The following is a 6,249-nucleotide window of genomic DNA, read 5'->3' on the forward strand; positions in this document are numbered from 1 at the left end:
ACCTGGATTATCATATAGGATACTTTTTATCCCGAAATTCCCACGGGAGGAACGCAGCATGTAATTTGAAATTGACCGTGAAACAATTCCTGTAATTTCTGAACAAATGCTTCGGAATTTGACTTTGAATTATTATAAATTGAGATTTGTCAACTCAAAGTTCGCAACTAGCAAATTGTTTGAATGTAACTGCCGACAATTCTGCGTCCGAATTCATGATTAATGTTGAATATAACCGCTTGTACATAGTTTATTTAAATTGCTGTGAAGTTCAAATTCACATTTCTATGCCCTAGAATCACACTAATTTTATAAAAGCCAAAGTTTGTCAGTATGTTTGTTACTTCTTGACGCCCAAACGGCGTGGCAAATTTTTATAAAATTTGGTATTGAGGTAGCTTATACCTGGGATTAACACATAGGGTATATACCTACTATTTATCCTGAAAGTAAGAGATTCACATAAGATATTTATAGAAGATTTTTTTTGTGGTCAAAAAGTCTATGTGTAATGCGAAGAAGATACACCAAATGCGCAATTCTAAAATTGTGCGTTTATTGTGTCGGCTACACACTATCGCTAAACTCCGATGTCAACACGAATGGATAAACATTGCGTCGGTAGATTGTATTGAATCATAAATGAACCTCATTTTTAATCGACCATTTTCCATATCTCTTTACGTCAAACCGTGGTTTTAATCTTTACTCTGGTAATGAATTGGAAAATGGAAGGAAAACGGTCACATTGTGAACAAATTTTAATAAAGCTCTCATTGCCAGATTTATATTATTTTTTACATTGGTAATCCACGAACAGTATTTCGTTTCTTATATACAATGTTGTGCGTTATTAGATTTGCGTTCAAAATCGCGAAAAAATAATTTAATATAATATCGTAAAAGAAATTCTTCTATTATTATTATTTAATTTTTATCGAAATAATTATGTTGCACTTACATCCTTTTTAACATTAACAACTGACTAAATTTCTTTTCCATTTACGGCAATCACATCACACTTTTTTAGCCATTTTCGGTTTGGTCCGACATTTTGAGCAGGCCAAAAAATGTCTATTGGCATCTAATGTTTGTTGTGCGATTACTTTAGTTAAAAATGTTTTATTTAAATGATAATGTTATTCCAGAAGAAAGAAATATAGATTTACCTGTATAATTTTGAGATAACTTCGTACACGAAAAAAAAAAAGCTAAGGTTCAAATCGAAACCAAATGTAAAAACAAACATACCTACTTACACGAATAAAACGAAAATGCCTTTATACCACCAAACATTCCTGGATTGTCATATCAAAGAAACGTCCTTTATATAGCACATGGTACCTACCTACACGTTGGGATCCACGTTCAGAGTCAAAAATACCTTCAAACACATTGCTCTTGAATATTAGACGTATACATCGACTGGGGACTATATCGATGTTTTTCGAACAATTCTATTTCTGTTTAAACATTTTTTTTTGCACATGCAAGTCTTCCTCTATAGACTACATCTTCTCTCTACTCAGAAGAGAAGAGAAGGAAGAGAGCTTCTTTTGAAATAGATTGAGTTGTCTTGTACTTGTTTTAATAACCTATAAATAGATAAATAAATGCGGTTCGATGATTGGTTATTCAATTAATGATACTTTTTTCGGTCAATGTTATTTTTATTTAAATTTATTCTGACAATGTAATTTAAATTGTCACGACTCTTAAATGCCTTATTGTACAATAAAATAAACCGTAAAAGTATAATAAACGGATACATTATCCAACAGTCAATTTCTGGGTCAAATAGACAATGCTATGCGTATATGCGAATATGCGTCTATCAATGTATATAAAACATTTATATACATTGATAGACGAAAAATATGAAATACTTCATTCTAGAATGATGGATTGTAACTACATTAGAGCCAATATTCTAAAACGAAGTGTAAATAACTTTAATATAAAATGCTAATTTTCATCAACATTTCGACATCGTGTTCGCAAATGAACCCTTCCAAAGAGATTCCAAATAAGAATTTACTTGAGCTTATTTTCTTACAAAAGGATTTTTTGTCCCGTTCTACAAATATAACAAAAGGCTTATTGTTAAGAGTTTTTAATAAAATATATTTTACCATCGTGAATGCGTGTACAGACCTAGTAATGCGCAATGCAAAGAAGTTCACACTTAAGTCGGGTTCGGACCTAATGCGCAATAGGGTACGAGTTTGTAACATTAAACATATATAACTCATATAAAAACGCATACACTACGTACAGTCAGACACAATTTTTTACAGTAACCCTGTCCATTACGATCTGTAAGTCTACACCAGTCTTAAGCTAGTACTAATTACACATGACTAGGTATACCAAGTTTAGCCAGCTATCCAGCAAAACGTAGGCTAATCTGTCTATGTGAGGGATGAGGACGAATCCTTGCGGTTTTCACGAATGGATTGCTCGATAATAATATACTGGGCTTTCTCAAATATACAAAAAAGCTTTAGCAGTGTAACAGTGGTGCAAAATTAAATATGGCATACGTGGTGGGTCATGGGCGCCATGGCCCATCTTTCTTATGTATTCATAAAGAAAATCTTAGTAGTCACTACAATAAAATATGAGATTGAAATATGAGATGTCACTACAATAAGTTTTTATTTCCTTTTTTGTTTATGTGATTTTGACAAATTAGCATTTTGTACAGTAAATATACCAAATCTTATCTTAGTGTATTTGATGCAAATTTAACTGGCGGCTCGCCCGGCTTCGCTCGGGTAAAACCATAATAAATCACAATATCTATTGGTGAAAACCGTACAAAAACCAGTCCACGCTTGCATTTGCAATACTATTAAAGATGCACGTATGTGTGCAGATTTCCTCCTTCAGATCCTTGCATGCAATTTTAATAAAAAAAAATACATTTATAAAATTCCACCGATGAATTGAAAAGAAACATTTGAATTCATTTTGTTATTCGTTTAGAGAAGTTGAATTTTCAAGTTTAACAATCTTAAAAAAAAAACTGATTAGATATATCATTAGAAAGTACCTATTTTGTAGTAAATATTTAAGGAAAATAATTCATTAATGCTGCCAATTTATATTTTTTTCGTGATTGTTCTTTGAAATATAAAATCGATAAGCCAATTTCACATATAATTCATTTAAAAACTATCCGTTAAATAATATGAAATCTATTATTAAAAATTCCTTCATTAGGCATCTGGCTGAAAAAATAAAAAAAAAACACTAACCTGATAAATCGAAGAGTCATCACTGATGATTGCGAATCAATTCAAAATAAAATCAACTATCACAATCACATCACCACACTTCACTGTTACCGTAGAATGAAACACGAAAGTTTGAACGTGGAACGCCTGGCACGTTCCGTTTCAGGCAAGCGTGACACGACACTGGCTGGAACGCGTCTCGCTCCGCGCAGGTCCACCAACTTAATCTTGAAAACAGGAAACTTTACTGAAACACTTTGCGCGGATCGGAATGACATGACGGCTGCGGTTAGCATAAACTTTTGTTACTTCTTTCGTTTTATGTTCGTATGACCGTAACGCGTTATATTCAATTTCTTTTTCATCTGAAATAATCTGAATCAGATTTTGGATTTTTCTGCTAGAGTAAAGAAATAATGTATTTGATTGGCATTTTTTATATCGTATGATGACCTTCAACCGGATGCGACCGCGCGCTTTACTTGCACCAATCATTGCCTGTCTAGACTACGTACTTAACAATTGCACTTAACACTAGTATTTTCGTGATGTGTCACGATTTAATGATAAAACCATAGATAAAATAAATGTATATATAAAAAACTCTTGCGTTACTGAGTGACTGACTCACTGGATGACAGACAACGCACAGCCGAAACAATTGGGCGTAGAAAGCTGAAATTTGATGTGTAGGTTCCTAGGATAGTGTAGGGGAACACTAAGAAGGGATTTCCTGAAATTCCCACGGGAAACGGATTTTAACTCGACGAAGTCGTGGGCAATAGGTAGTATATTATAAAAACAATAGCTTATAGATAGGTATTATTAAGTAAGTACCTACTTGAAATAAAAGAATAACAACCTTAGGAACTTTGCCAAAGTGTTGAAATGACAAGTGGAAGTATTTGGCACTACTGCTTTTTGCGCTACAAAGGTCAAGAGGAGAGCCAAATAGGTTATTCGATTGAAGGATAATTTGATTACACAAATTTAAGACAAAAATGATTTGAAGAAACTCTGGTGCAGTCAACAGCACATCAAGTTAGCCTGCATGAACATCTATGGCGCGGTAATAGCGGCGACTTTGCTAAGAATTTGGGTAGCTGTACGTCGAAAAGTACCTACAGGCAAAAAAAATAATACGTAGACCAACTGTAATTTTAAATCAAAACGAAACATAACCCGAAATTTCATAATAACAAAAAAGCATCTAACGATTTACAATTAACATTTTTTAAATTTTTCAGCGTTTCCGAACGCAATATGGCAATACTTTACATGTCATTAACATACCTGATAAAGGTTCAGTTTATATATAAAGGTTTTTATACTAAAATAACTCTTTTGTTAGTTTAATTAAAGTGAAAATATTCTAAAATTTATTTATCGATCTATCTGATGGAAAATCTAAAAAGGTTGTATTTCTTGGCGTTAAACGTGTAGATATACGTATTGTTGACAAAGTCTTTAAGTGTTATAAGAATTTAAATCACTAAATTTCAGCATAGCAGATGCTTAATTATTTGCCGCATTTAAAACTGACAAAATAGAGATTTTATTTGTACTTGACTATATGTTAGTACAATAAAGGGTCGCATATAACCGCCTGTCTGACCGCAATCCTCTTTAGAAATGCTATTGAGGTCGATCTGTTAAGGCTGTTTATCTCTTAGTCGTCTCGTATGATACCAGGAATACTATAGACCATAAAAAATTGCAAAAATATCGAACTTAGATATCAAACTTCAAAAAAATCTCTGAGCATGAACTTAAATAAATACCTAAATAAAATTACGGTTTTTCCTAATGGACATACGGAATCCAAAATTGAAATGGAACTGAATCAAAAATGAAGAAAAATGCTGAGATAGCGTGAAATGTTTGACCTGTCCCATCCCACTTCTGACTCGATATCAGCACATGATGACATACTCGTAAGAGCGGAATGTAGCCAGCAGATAAGGGTCTTGGCACACTCGCGACTTTTGTCTTCGGTTGGAACGTGGCCTAATTTTATGATTTCCTACAATTTGAAATATACGAAGTCATATTTTTAACATTTCTTGGTTGGCGGTGTATGAATGGAAAAGTTGGTCACGCTTTCACCGCTACATCGCTTGGCCGATTTTGATATAATTTAACCCAATGTCGACCTCGCTGGCGCAGTGGTAAAGTTCTTGCTACTGAACCGAAAGGTCCTGGGTTCGATCCCCTGTCGGGTCATGATGGAAAATGATATTTTTCTGATTGATCCGGGTCTTGGATGTTTATCTATATATGTATTTGTTATAAAATATAGTATCGTTGAGTTAGTATCCAATAACACAAGTCTCGAACTAACTTTGGCGCTAACTCAATCTATGTGATTTGTCCTAATATATATATTTATATTTTAATGTCACGGGTAGAGATGCAAATTATAACTAGTATAAATGTATTGTAGAAAACAAAAGCTGTATGTATGGTCGAGTAAAAGGTATTTTGGGATTTGTTTTTTGAAGTGTTTTTTGAAGCATCATCCAAATAGGTACTTTAGATGAAGGAGTTAACACCAAAGAAGCCAAGGGCTAAATTAAAGGTGGAACGCTGACAAACTTAATTTTAGGCTACATCGTTCTGCCTAACTACGCAATCTTTTATATTAAAGCTGTTATCCACTGGTGCATAAAATCATCTAAGTATAGCTAAACATAGTATCGATATTTATACTCGTATTACCGAATATTCGTATAGGCTTCTGTCGAATTCAAAGAATGATTTTTTCTGATATTCGATTCGTTATCATCAAGATATTATCTATTCATCATGTTACGATTTTGAACTGTAACAAGAGCGTATTTAGTCTTACACCTCCATCATAGTATCAGAAATATTATTGCATTCACATGTTTTGATAATTCGGCACTTTTGCAATACATATATTCTGATGATTGGCAGTTCATTCATTTAATAATTAACAAAAGCACTGGTCGTTATATAAATATTCAAAAGTGTTTGAAATAACTTACAT

General features: G+C 33.1%; 1 protein-coding gene across 1 annotated transcript in view; it reads right to left on the bottom strand.

Annotated features, from left to right (window-relative positions):
* LOC128676071 (hemicentin-1-like) overlaps positions 1-3,461 on the bottom strand; it is an 87,835-nt gene extending 84,374 nt beyond the window's left edge. Inside the window, exon 1 of the mRNA XM_053756010.1 lies at positions 3,261-3,461. The gene's annotated coding sequence lies outside the window, so the exon portion shown is untranslated. The remainder of the gene's footprint in view (positions 1-3,260) is intronic.
* Between the last annotated feature and the right edge of the window lie 2,788 nt (positions 3,462-6,249).

Source organism: Plodia interpunctella, chromosome 15 (assembly GCF_027563975.2).
Source record: "Plodia interpunctella isolate USDA-ARS_2022_Savannah chromosome 15, ilPloInte3.2, whole genome shotgun sequence".
In the NCBI taxonomy this organism is placed as follows: Eukaryota; Metazoa; Arthropoda; class Insecta; order Lepidoptera; family Pyralidae; genus Plodia; species Plodia interpunctella.